We start from the raw sequence: 14121 nt of genomic DNA on the forward strand, positions 1-14121 counted from the left end.
TGAACAAGAATCACTGCTTTCTACCTCAGTGGCACAGTAGGAGAGCCAAAGTAAGTTAGAATATTGACGTGGTCACTCAGTGTGGAAGCCTGGGGAAGGGAAGTCATTCATCACACAGAGCCACAGGGTGCAGTGAGCACCAGTGCTGTTCCTGGTGATGAAGCTCCACCTTCATCACCCTCCTTCCCTGCGCTGACACTGCTTTTCCAAGGTCACCTTAAAGCGTGTTTACAGCTTCAGTAACCTGGGCAGTAGAATGGCTAGGGAGGGAGAAGCCTCCTCGAGAGTCTAAAAGTTCCAGAATGTCAAGGCCAGTGACAAGAGAAAGAGGGTGGGGAGAGGAAGGGGCAGGCAGTGTGACCTCGTGTTCAAAACCAGTAGCAATAGTGGACAATCCTGAAGCAGAAGAGGGAGAAGCAGCGAGCAAACGCTATGCTTATGAAGGTCTCTCCAAGTCACTATGGTTCACAGCTACCTGAAACGGCCTTGGAGTCGGCAAAATGAGAATGTGACTCAGTACCTTGTCCCTGAGTATGACAAAGTCCCTGAGTATGACAAAGTGATAGACAGGTCACGGCAGCAGCAGCCAGGAATGGCAAGGAGATGCCAGGCAATGTTGCACGTCTTTAATCCCAGCATTTGGGAGGCAGAGGTGGCAGGGGATCTCTATGAGCTCAAGGTCAGCGTGGTCCACTTAGTGAGTTTCCAGCATAGACAGGGCTAAGCAGAGAAGCCCTGTCTCGAAAAACAAACAAACAAAAAATAACAAACAAAAAGGCAAGGAGACAGAAGCATGGCTGGAAGCACAAGAAGAGCACGAAACAGATGGGAAGTGGAAGAGAGCCAGGCTCCTCATAATTCATAAGGCCTGTACCATATTCTAAGCTTAAACTTTCTGGAATTCAGTGTCTTGGTTCCTTACTGCCTGAGTATGGCAGTTACAAAGAGTGGTTCTGACCTAAGCAAATTTGAATGAATTGGCTCCCACAGGCCGATAAAGAATAGCACTATTAAGAGGTGTGGCCTTGTTGGAGGTTTCAAAAGCTCAAGTCAGACCTAGTGTGGCTTACATCTCCTGCTGACTGCAGATCAAGATGTAGAACTCTCAACTCTGGGGTTGGAGAGAAGGCCCAGAGGTTAAGAGCACTGGCTGCTCTTCCAGAAGTCCTGAGTTCAATTCCCAGCACCCACATGGTAGTGGCTCACAATCATCTGTAATGAGGTCTGGCGCCCTCTTCTGGTGTGCAGGAATACATGCAGACAAAACACTGTATATAGAATAAATAAAACTTAAAAAGGAAAAAAAAGAACTCTCAGCTCCTTCTCCAGCACCATGTCCCACTATGATGATAATGGACTAAACCTCTGAACTGTAAACCAGCCGCAATTAAATGTTTTCCTTTATAAGAGTTGCTGTGGTCACGGTGTCTCTTCAGAGCAATCAAACCCTAACTAAGACACACCATGATGTTTTTCTTCAATGAAGAAAGAAGCAAACCCTTCAGGAGTCCTGTAGACTACACTAGTTAACAGCCATCATTACAGCAAGAAATTTTAATTCATCTATTTAAAATAGGGAAAGCATTATTTGTACACTTGAGAAGAAGATAGCTCTTCTGAAGAAATGTCAACTATTCTCTTCAGGCTGGACTACCGAGGCTAATCGATTACACTTCAATGAAACATGATAAGTTTCCCCTCCTACATATTTCCCCAGCTTTCTCTTACAGATTCTTGGAAAAAGCAACCAATAGAGGACAGCACTCAAGCTAGGCTGATGAGACTGGGTTTCATGACCTTTCCCCTCTACAGCTCAAACTAGGGCCCTTGTTTTGCTAGGAAGCACCTGACCACTGAACCACAGTCCCAGCAAATCACTTCCAAACAGTATTTAATCCTACATGGCATCAGAGATGCTGAGAGAAAACAGGACCTGGGCTCTAAGTTTGAGAAAGGTTGCCTATGCACATGAGCACACACAATCACCTGCTTGATTTATCACACAGTTCAGTAAGCAACCAGACTACCATACAATCTGAAAGGCATTCTAATGCCAAGTCAAACCAAGTCTGCTTCGTGCTGCTTCCCTCAAGCTAGTTAGACCCAAGCAGCCCCCAGCAGCAGGAGCTGCAGCGAGAGCGCAGCATGTATCTGCAAACACTGGACTGACTATGCAGGAGTCTTAATACTCCCACTTCAACAAACAGCTCTGGTGCAAAGGAAAGCACAAGAAGAAGCACTTCTCCAATCTGCTGTGTGGGGTAAGCGACGAAGGCAACCATGGGAACTTCTCTTAAGAGAGCCTTTTGTGGGCTGGAGAGATGGATCAGCAATTGGGAGCCCTGGCTGCTCTTTTAAGAACTCAGGTTCAATTCCCAGTGCCCACGTGGCAGCTAACAACTATCTGTGACTCCAAGATTTGACACCCTCAGACAGACACACATGCAGGCAAAAACAACAGTGCACTTAAAGTAAAAATAAAATTTAAAAAAAGAGAGAAGTTGCTAGTGCCATGGAGGCACAACAGGCACCTCCCCCCCCCCCCACACACACACACACTGAGTTTTAAAGCCAACAGGCAAGCACCCACAGGTTCAGGATTCAGGTGGATTCAAGGTTAGTTACATCCAAATCTCAGGTGAAACCATGGGGTCAGCCAATCTGAGAGGTTGAATACCCACCTGGCTCCCTCACCTGCCTGTTTGTAACCACTTCTTGTCTTCTTTGTGTATCTCCCAGGAGCGCAATATGCAAATAAGCAAATATTTAGACCCTCCTATTCTGAAGCCACGATCAAACAATCCACTCAGGAATACAGCAGCTGGACTCTGGGGCAGTTGGCCTGGGAACTACTGGTATTTAGGAACAGAAAATTTCTTTTATGGCAGCTGCATTATAGAACATAAGAGGCATCCCAGGCCTCTACCTATGCCTGACGCATGGCAATGTAACCATCAAAATTGTTTCCAGATTGCCACTTGTTCAGAGAAGGGGAGGGCAAAAATCACCCTGCCACTTGAAAGGCACTGCCCTAGGAGTGTGTGCTGTGCCTTCAGCCCCTCTGCTAGGCCCTAAGGACAGCATGTGAGGATCTTCACATGCAGCGACTGCAGCACTGCCCTAGCTCCTTGTGGATGGAGTGTGAGGAGATTACAGACGCACCTCTGGGCTAAGTCCTGCTTACCACCATCCAATCAGTTATTTGAGAATCTAATAACAAGAGTTCTTACTAGAGGCCGTGTGCTCTAACAAAACTTTTGTAAGTTCTTTGAGTAATTCTGATTTATGTCTATTTAAATCTCATTGCTATGGCAAAATTGTGTGGCTATGTGGCAATGGGAACCTAAGGAAGGACGCCTCTCTAATACCACCACAATGTACCCAACCCAACATGCAAGACTCCAGAACTGCCAATTGCCACTAGAACCTAATTGCTTGTATCTTCTGCAAGTAATATTCAATTACATTAAAAATGACATCACATACCTTATCCAACAGTTCTTCCAAGGGTAGTAATAACAATAGTTGCTATTTTTAAAATTATACCTGTGCAAGTGCCATGCCTACATGTGGAAGGCAGAGTGCAATCTGCAGCTGGTTCTCTCCCTCAATCTACCATGTAGGTCCCAGAAATCAATCAGCTCATCAAGCTTTTTTTGCTTTTTTTAATGGGTTTTACCCATTAAACCATTGCTCTGGCCAAAAACATTACCATTTAATGACTATCCAAAACAGTCAGGCCTTGAAACTTTTAAAACTTTATATGAATTACCTCTATTCCTTACAACAACCCTATATGACAGTACAAAAAATCTATTCTACCAATGGAGAGAACCATGACTCAGAAATATTACGCAATCTGCCTGATGTAACATATCAGTAAGTGTCAGCCTCTTTCTACATGCATGAGTGCCCCTCAGCAACAGGTCACACACAGCAGCTGAAGCTCTAGGAAGATCCCAATCTTGTTTGGAAGACACCTTTTCTACCACCACATGGAAACTCCCAGCACTGAGGATATGGCCTTCAGAAACACCATTCTTCACAGGACCCCAGTAAAAGGGCTGCAAATCCAGCTTCCTGTGAGGTCAAGAAAGGAAGATACTAAGTCTGAAGCCAGCTGAGACTACAGGGTGAGTTTTGAAGCCACCAGGGACAATGTAGCCAGACCACATGTCTCCAAACTACAGGTAAAAAGAGGGCTGGTACATCTGGGTGGTAGAGCGCTTGCCTGGCATGCACAGGTCCTGGGTTCCAGTCTCAGATCATGCCTACCCAGCATTCCGAGCATTAATCAAGCAGTATAAATTCTCATCCTGAGGAAGAAACGGCTTGATTAGTTGGATCTCTATTAAATGTATCCAATCAAAGATAAAAGAATTTTAAAAATTCCATTTTTAAAAGAAGCTAATTTTTAAAAATGTCTTAGATACATGCAATAGTCTGTGACAACGGCTCAGCAGCAGTAGCCACCTTCTCTACCATGACTCTGTTGACACTTCTCCCAGATTGGAATGGAAAAAGGCACAGGAGATGTAAAGCGAGTATGCAGATTTCCGGCCTTCACATACAGTCATGACAAACATCACTACAGGTCTGGCTCCCAACACCTCCTCTCCATTTTCATTCTGGTTGCAGATGAGCAGTGAAGTTTCTTTGCTGATAAGTGCCACCAACCAACACAGAAGATATTTCACTTCAAAAATTCCCTAATGTGAGAATCATCTAAAAGGAACATTTATTATTCTTAAAAACTGCATATTCTGCAGTAAGTATGAGGTTAAGAACCATTAAGACATTCTACTTTCAACAAACTTTCCATACAAAAACAAGTCTCTCATGTGCTTTTCCAGCTGCTGGCTGGAGCCCACTAGTCAAGTTAATGGGCTGCAACCAGCATTTTTTAAATTGAAGAAGAGGAGAAGAAACAGCAGCAGGAAGAGGAGGAAGAGGAGGAGCAGGAGGAGGAAACAGAAGACAATGACCTTAGGCACTCACTTAACCCACGGAGTAAAGCACAAATTCACAGAAAAGGCTCTGCGGGCAGTGGGTGGGCTTGGTGTGCGGGAAAATCCAAATTTCAAGCAAGCCAAGCCAATCATTGCAAGCAGCATGACAACCAACCAGACTCCTGTATGACACCAACTTCCTATGTCTCTGGAAAGCAGAGGACACAAAGGGGATGAAATGTGCTTTCATATACTGAGGAAATTTTCAGAAAGGACACCAAAAAGTTATTCATAGTTATTAATGTGGTTTTCAAGACATTTCTCTACCTTCTTTGTCCAGGTTCTGTGTGCTCTGAGACAGGTCTCAGAAGGCTGAGAGGGTTAGGCACAGGTGTTGCGCCCCACCATACCCAACTCTCACTGGCCCTCCCTAGTTGAGTGATGATGCCATTTCTGCCCAGAATCCCAGGATATTAACTTCCCTGAGCCTGGCTTCCTCTGCTTGACTACTTTATCGCTGAAATCCTTAAATACAACAGCAGTTTGTTCATTTTGTTTCTGAATACTATCCCAAGAATTGATTTACCACTGAAGACGTAGCTCAAAAGCATAGTGCTTGTCTGCATGACGCTCTGTATTCATCCTCCCACCCCCAAACTCCAAAGGAAAACCACTCATGCAAGCAGTTACTTCCACCCCAGCTTTTCCTTTGTTCTTTCTGGGTTCCCGGGGATGACCTAGGGCCTCACGGTGCCAGTGAGCCATGCACTTCTGGGCCACATCCCAACCCTCCTAGCCCACTTCCAGCATTTAAAAATAACTATCATGTCTTCTGGTGTGCACATGTGCAATACCAGGGTCTATTTACAAGTCAACTGAGTCACTGCAGTATATTGACAATCCCCCAAAGTATGTGCCTAACTATGGTTTCATAAGGGTCTTGCTTTCATAGTATTTCTTTTTCCCCTAGCCTATTCCTACAGTACCATTGGTTTTCCAGCCGTAAGATGATATACAGTTCCCTTTCTGGCTTAATGTAATTTAAAAATATGTGAAATAAGTAAAAGACCAACAAATTACAGTATGTAGATACACAGCTGTCTCTCAGTATCCGTGTAGGCCTGATCTTGGGAACCTCCCAGACACCGAAATGGAAGGACAATTGCAGTGTTTGCACTTAAACTACTCACATGCTCTTCAAGTCACCTCTAGACTCCTCACAACCTTGCCCATGAAATGCTGTGTGAAGAGAAGCCATCACACTGTACTGTTCACTGGATAATCACAGCAGGAGAAGTATGTTCACAAACCGATAGACACAGTGGGGGGGGGGTCCTTTCGTTTCTTTTTAGTATTCTTAGTCTGAAGTTGACTCTCAGTGCAAGTAGACATCTGTTTACCACAATTGTGAAGACATGTCCAACTATTACTTATTGGTGAGGCTTTTTTTAAAGATTTATTTTTATTGTATGAGTGTTTGCCTGTATGTATGTATTGCACCATGTGCATGTCTGATTTGGAGACCAGAGAGGATACTGGAAGCCCTGGAAGTGCTGCTGTACACAGCTGTAAGCTGCCATGTGGGTACTGGGAACTGAACCTGGGGTCTCCACAAGAGTAGCACGTATACTTAACCACTAAGCCAACTCCCCAGTCCCTGGAGATACTAATTTAACAATGAAAAGGATCTGAGCCACACTGAATGGAGATCTCATCATACAAATAAAATAAATAAATAGATGGAAGGAAGAAGGAGGGGAGGGGAGGGGAGGGGAGGAGAGGGGAGGGGAGGGAAGGAAGGAAGGAAGGAAGGAAGGAAGGAAGGAAGGAAGGAAGGAAGGAAGGAAGGAAAAAAAACTCCTCCCTTTTCCTTCTTTCCCACCTCTCCACTACCTCTTCATTCATCCTGACAGAACTGGGGGCCTCGGGGTGTCATAAGCACACCATTTTGTCCAGTCAGCTTTACCAGCAAATGTTCATTGCGATGAGTCACTGATCTGGTTCAGGGCCTCTGGCTTCTGGTACACCGCCATCACTGGACCCTCACCAGAGCTCCTCTGGGATCTCCCATGGACACCCCAAGTTCTGGAGATATTGCAGGTATTGTTCCACAGGACTGGAACCTCACTGCAAATTCCAAGGCCCAACTCAAGGTTGTCAAGTCACAAACTTGACTCTGGGAAGGACCCCTCTCTTGGGTAGAGTTTCTTCGTTTAATAAAAGAGGGAGAAATCCTTCCTGTGCTGCTGGCATAGAAATAACACGAAAATACCTGCAGCATAACACTGCTCATGAGTCAAAATAATTCAAAGCTTGAAAAATGTTTATCTTGGTTTGCTTCTAGTAAAAGTCATTGTAAAAGAAAATAAAAAGTGCGCCTACCAGTGACATCTGCCAAAGCTAGAAATATCATACAGACCACATCACAATTGCTCAACTATATCTTGTCAGGTCCATCTAAGACTAAAACATAACACAGAGAAATTATAGATTATATCATGATGGTTATATTTACTATGTAATAGCTACCACTTGCTAAGTAACAAAAACTGGAGAAAAAAAGAAAACAAAAACAAAAAGCTCACCTTAAAAAATAAAGAGATAGGCCAGGTGGTAGTGGTGTACACCTTTAATTCCAGCTCTCAGGAGGGAGAGGCAAGTGGTTCTCTGTGAGTTCAAGGCCAACCTGCCTGGTCTACAGAACAAGTTCTAGGATTGCCAGAGCTACAAAGAAAAACCCTGTCTCAAAAACAACAACAACAACAACAAACCACAAAAGAATAAAGAGATAATGGATTCAACACAATGGTAGTCAAAGTACCATTAGGCTTCTCTGGGCAAACCTTGCCCCCCCCCACCCTCCTCACCCCATTCCCACCATTTCCCACCACAGACACATTCAGCTGATTCAGAAGTTCACAGAGAAATATAAAGGACCCCAGAGAATCAAAGCAATCTAACAAACTAGGCTAGGGGATCCACACCACAAAATACCAAGTACTAGTATATAATATAAAGGACATTTCCACAGGCAGACGTGTAGACAAATGATTTATGGAAGGACACCACATATTAAATTTACTTGACCCTTAGGTACAGTAGGAAGAGAATGGACTTTTTAGTTAAAACACCATAGCAACGTTAAAAAGATCCTAAGCCTTCTCCCATACAAACTAATCTACACCAGAGATCTAAATATAAACAATAAATAATAAAGCTATTATCATTTATCTACAAAACATTCTTAGGATCTTGGGATGAACAAATTTTCTTGAACAGAACACATTTATTGTTAAGATAAATGTGATCATTTGTACTATAGTTAAATAATTCCATCCATTGAAAACATTGCATGTATGGGTGTGCACATGTGTATGGACATGAGTGGAGACCAAAGGTCAATGTCAACTGTCTTCCATGATCCTCATCTAATTTATTTTTGAGATAGACATTCTCTGAATCAGGAGCTTCTGGGTTCCGTGAGGATGGCCAGCCAGGGTATATTTCATTTCATAAATGGATGAGCAAGCTGACTTTGCTTCTCTAATTTCCCATGTATTTTCCTATGAGCATCCTTTATCAACAGTCACTTCCCACTCTTCATATTTCCTGCCCTGTGAACAAAGAGGACCTTCTTCCTGACAGTCACTCCACTTCTAGGAATAGCCATGAAACCAGCTTTAAGGTTCTTCAAACAGGGCAGTGACACCAGAAGAAAACTTTTGAATATGAAGAAGAAATGAAGGAATAAATGCAACGAATAAAAAAGAAAAATGATAAAAATCAAACTATACACTCGCTACTTTTAACTAACAAACACAAGATGTTACAAAAAGAAATTAAAGACACAAATATCTAATCGAAAGACTTAAGCTTTCGATTTAAGTATCACGGCAGAGTCAAAAACAATGCAATCTCTGTGAAAATCCCAAGTGCTTTGGGAAGGAAGAAAAATCCATCCTAAAACTTTCATGAATCTCCAACAAGACCACAAATAGAAAAAAATTCAGGAACCAAGTTGGGTTTCAAAGAATTTTTAAATTAAAGTTTACAACAAAGCAGCAGTAATCAAAGCGTGGCTCCTCTTCATAAAGAAAGAACAGAACAAACAGCCAGTTGCAACAGACATGTTCAGAATACCTAATACTCAAAACTCACCCACTATTAAAAGACAACACTTTAAATATAATTGCCTCTAATTCTAATCTGAGAGCCCCAGAAGATGCTTGGGAACCTGTACTTCACAATGGATGACCATAAGGAATGACAAAGGTAAGATTTTTAAAACATCTCTGCTATCCTAGGACCCTGGAGACAGAGGCAGGAGGATCTCTGTGAGCTCTGGCTTGCCTGGTTTACAGAATGAGTTTCAGGCCAGTCAGGGTATGTTTAAAAAGAAAAAAGAAAAAAAAACCTATCTCAAAAAATATTTTAAAAAATAAATATGACCTAACATCATATAATTAATGTTCCAAGATGAAATATTTCCCCATACTCAAGAACAAAGCTAGAATGCTCATTCATATACCAAAACAAACTTCATTAGTCATAGCCAGTGTAGCAGAGCAAGAAAACACAAAATAAAACAGCAAAAACATCACTAACAGCATGCTTGTATAGGAGGAGAAAGAGATGAAAAAAGAAACACATACAAGAAAAGTAAAGTAATACATGACATTTGTAAAGCAATTGTTGAATAGTAACACAAGACCCAGGCACTCAGCAAAACCAGAAAACATGGGCATCAGCAGAAAACTAAATGAAGCATGGTGCTTCCTTGTGTTTCTGCAGGTCACTGGAAGATCAGACATGAAATCAGAGTTTGGCGTCAGAGTGTCACAACTGACGGGGGTGAAGGGTGCATAGGAAGAGGCAGCCATTGAAAGGCAATTCTTAAGGACAAAACATAAATATGAGAAGCACTTTGTGGAAGAAAGCCCTCAACTTAATAAAGAACATCTACAAAAATCCGATGGCCAATATCACACTTGTTGGAAAAAGTTAACTTTTTGGCTTAAGTCAGAAACGCCAATACTTTCAATAGTATATTAGAACCCTGAACTAGTGCAAACACAGGATGGGAGGATGGTAAAACTCTCTTTCATATGACATGACTAAAAACAGACGGGAAGAGGGTGCTGGAGAAAGGGTTCAGTAGTTAAAAGCATTGTCTGCTGTTCCAGAGAACTGAGTTCAGTTCCCAGCACCCACATGGTGATTCACAAACGTCTGTAACTATCACTAATTTTACCTGACAGCCACAAGATGTTGCTAAAAGATATTAAAGACAAACATTTAGACACCCTGCTTCCACATCACAAGACTTAAAACTGTCAGTATCACCAGAGTCAGATATACAGTGCAATTTCTGTCAGAATCCCAAGTGCTTTGAGAAGAAAAGTCCACCTAAAACTTCTATGACTCTCTAACAAGACCACAAATAGGAAGAAAAATTGTGAAAAACAGGAACAAAGTTGGGTTTCCCAGGGCAATCAGATTCCAGAGCATCTGACGTCCTCTTCTGGCTTCCAAGGGCTCCAGGCATGCACAAACATGCATGCATGCAGGAAAACATCCATACACACATTAAAAAAGAAGAAGAAGAAGGCAGCTGGATCTCTAAGAGTTTGAGGTCAGCCTGGTCTACAGAGTGAGTTCCAGAATGGCCAGAGCTAAACAGAGAAACTCTGTCTGGGGTGGGGGTGGGGTGTGTTAACATCCTATAATGAATAAGCAAATATAGCAAGAATACAGACCACATACCTAAGACCAACTGATCTTGACAAAGAACAAAGCTTCTTCAACAGTGGTGCTAGAACAATCAGACAAGTAAGCCAATAACTCTAGACACAAGCCTCTCACTTTTCCCAAAATTAATTTAAATAAACAACAGAAAAATGAAAAAGAAAAACTTGTTGATAAGATGTTAACAAAAGCCAGAGGACAGAGAGATGGTTCAGCAAGTAAAGGTACTTGCCACCAAGCGTGAGAACCTGTGTTCAATGCCTGGGTCGCATGTGATAGAAGAAGTTGAGTCTGCAGGTTGTCCTCTGATTTCCACATGTATCAGATAGATAGATAATCAATCAGTGTAACTTTTAAGAATTTTACAGAGGCCAGATGTGGTGATCTCTGTGAATTCAAGGTCAGCCTGATCTACATAGCAAGTCCCACAGTTGGGACTACATAGAGAGCCTGTCTTGATAATCAAACAAACAGATCAAGAGCTATAAGTATTTCAACATTATAAATACATAAGAATAAATCTTTCTAATTTTAAAGTTTTCTTCCCCCTCACCAAGCCGTGGCAGTTCATGCCTTTAATCCCAGCACTAGGAGACAGAGGCAGGCAAATCTCTTGAGTTCAAGGCCAGCCTGGTCTACAAAATGAGTTCTAGGACAGCCAAGGCTACACAGAGAAACCCTGTCTCAAAAACCAAAAAAAGCATCCCCCACACACACCCCAAAAAGCTCAAAGATTAAACACAATACATCATGGGTAGAAACTAAGAGAAACACAAAGAGCTCTAGAATTAATGTATTTGATATATAACACAGGGGCAGAATGTTTGCTTAGAATGCAGTAAGGACTAGACTCAATCCCAGTGACTGGGTGGAGAAGAAGAAGGAAAAAAAGAATCCTGAAATGATTCTACATACACTATTCTCAGTACAACACAGCTCAAGAGGACAAAATATATCAAAACTGACAAGGTGGACAGATCTTAGAAGTAGGTATTAAACCTTGTACTGTCTACTAAAAAGAGATTTAAAGTAATGTTTTCAACTGTGCCTAAAATTGACAAAGCTAACCATATGCTAAATCACAAAGAAATAAGCTCCATAAACCAGAAAGATTAGAAAATGACAGTTTGTGATTTAAAGAACACCTTAAAACTAGAAATAAAAATATATATATTCTAATTATTATAGAAATAAAAGAATTCTTCAAAAACTAATGTTACAGAGCCACATGGTGTGTGTCTGTGAACTGGTTGCTCTGGACTTCTCTGGCTTTTGCTTTATAACTTGCTGTTGGAAAACATAGCTCAACAGTATACAGATGCTTTCCTCAACATGTAAGTCAGCACACCTCTAAAAACAAAACAAAACCAAAAAAAACACAAAAAACTTCCTTATGAGACGAGACAAGTAGAGAGTCAAGTAAGCTCATAACCTGCAAAGCTGCTCCAGAAAGAGGGAGGAAGGAGAAAGGAGAGAGAGAAGAAGGGGAGCTTCTGGAGGAATCACCTAGCCTCTGGAATGGAGGAGCTTATGGAATACTAAGGCAGAAGGAACCCTTCAACCTTTGCAAGCTTCAGTCTCTGTCTCAACCACTCCATTTTTCTGCACAGTACAGTATAAAAGTACAGGCACCAAGTAAACAGCATGGGTGTGTAGCCATGTGACTGTGTTTACATATTCAGGGCTGGTTTTGGCCTGTCGGTCAGTATGCCAAACTCCAGTCTAACAGAAGAGAATGCCCAGAAATAGACTCCAGAAGACATGGAAACTTAGGCCATGATAACAGTGGCATCTCAGTGACTAGCGAAGCTCCAAACAAGCACTGTGAGGACAACTGGTCAACAACTTGGGAACATAAAATTAGATCTACACTTCACAGAACCTCCATCAATAGATTTCACAAAGACTAGAAGTCTGGAGAATGAACATGTAAATACTGGGGAGAAACATGGATGGATTAAATTGTTACAACCTAGTACAGTATGCACAACCCTTTGGGAGGAAAATCCGGCAACATATATATACACCTCTTCATCTAGCAATGCTGCCATCAGGAATTTTCACTGAAGAAATACTAAAATTCAATCATAATATGAAAATATGTGTACACTGCTTCTGGGCTTCAGTGTTACAAGGCTAGCACCCTTACAGTTTCAACTCTCATCAGCTCAAGTTTGTTCATTTTTAAATAGTAAAAAATTATTCATTTAACACATTTACTTTTCAGTAATATAAGTCATTCTAAAACGATTTCCTAAGTCCTAAGACTAAGCAAGTGGAAAAGTGGAAATTATAAGTCATATTTCTCAGTGTTAGAAGGGGAATTACAAACCAGGGATGGTGGCACACACCTTTAATCCCAGCCCTAGGGAGGCAGAGGCAGACAAATCTCTGAGTTCAAGACCAGTCTGATCTATAGAAGGAGTTCTAGTACAGTCAGATCTACACAGAAAAAACCTGTCTTGAAAAGAAATGAATGAATGAATGAATGAATGAATGAATGAATAATCAAAATGAGGCTATAGATATAGAAAAGTCATCTAGTTATGTGTGGTGTCTCCCAGTGAGACTGAAGAAGTAAGGGAGAATGCCATAGGTTTGAAGATAACCTGGACTACACAGTGAGTTCCAAGAAAAATATGGACAATTTGGAGTCAGTGGGTACAGATGAGCAGTAGAGCACATGCTTGGCACACAAGGATCCCTGGGATCAATCCTCAGCACCAGACCCCCACCCCCGCCAAAAAAAACAAGACAGGGCTGCTCACTATATAGTTCTGGCTATCCTAGAACTTATTACATAGGCCAGACTGGCCTTGAACTCACAGAGATTCTCCTGCCTCAGTTCCTGAAGTGCTGGGATCAAAGGCATAATACACTACTATACCTGGCATGTGTGTGTGTATATATATATACACAATTTACACACACACACACACACACACACAGCAGGGTTTCTGTGTGTAGCCCTTGTCCTGGAACTTGCTCCCTAGACCAGGCTGCCTGCTTCTGTCTCCCTGGTGTTGGAATTAAAGGCATGTCCCACTACCACCTGGCTCAAAAAAAAAAAAAAATTTTTTTTTTTAAAGAAAAATAAGCACGGGCTGGAGAGATGGCTCAGAGGTTAAGAGCACTGCCTGCTCTTCCAAAGGTCCTGAGTTCAATTCCCAGCAACCACATGGTGGCTCACAACCATCTGTAATGGGGTCTGGTGCCCTCTTCTGGCCTGCAGGCACACACGCAGACAGAATATTGTATACATAATAAATATTTTTTAAAAAGAAGAAAAATAAGCACTCAGTTCCCTAAAATAATGTAAATTAAGACACCAATTTTTCTTACTGGGTTATTACCACCAGTATTCTGGAGGGGGAAAATGAATAGGATTCAGTCTTCACATACATTTGGAAAATAATATTCAAGCAAC

The 14121-nt window shown here is 41.9% G+C and overlaps 1 protein-coding gene across 5 annotated transcripts in view; it reads right to left on the reverse strand.

Annotated features, from left to right (window-relative positions):
- Fbxw11 (F-box and WD repeat domain containing 11) overlaps positions 1–14121 on the reverse strand; it is a 103285-nt gene that overhangs the window by 37704 nt on the left and 51460 nt on the right. The window lies entirely within an intron of this gene.

Source organism: Myodes glareolus, chromosome 9 (genome assembly GCF_982192425.1).
Source record: "Myodes glareolus chromosome 9, mMyoGla1.1, whole genome shotgun sequence".
Lineage (NCBI taxonomy): Eukaryota > Metazoa > Chordata > Mammalia > Rodentia > Cricetidae > Myodes > Myodes glareolus.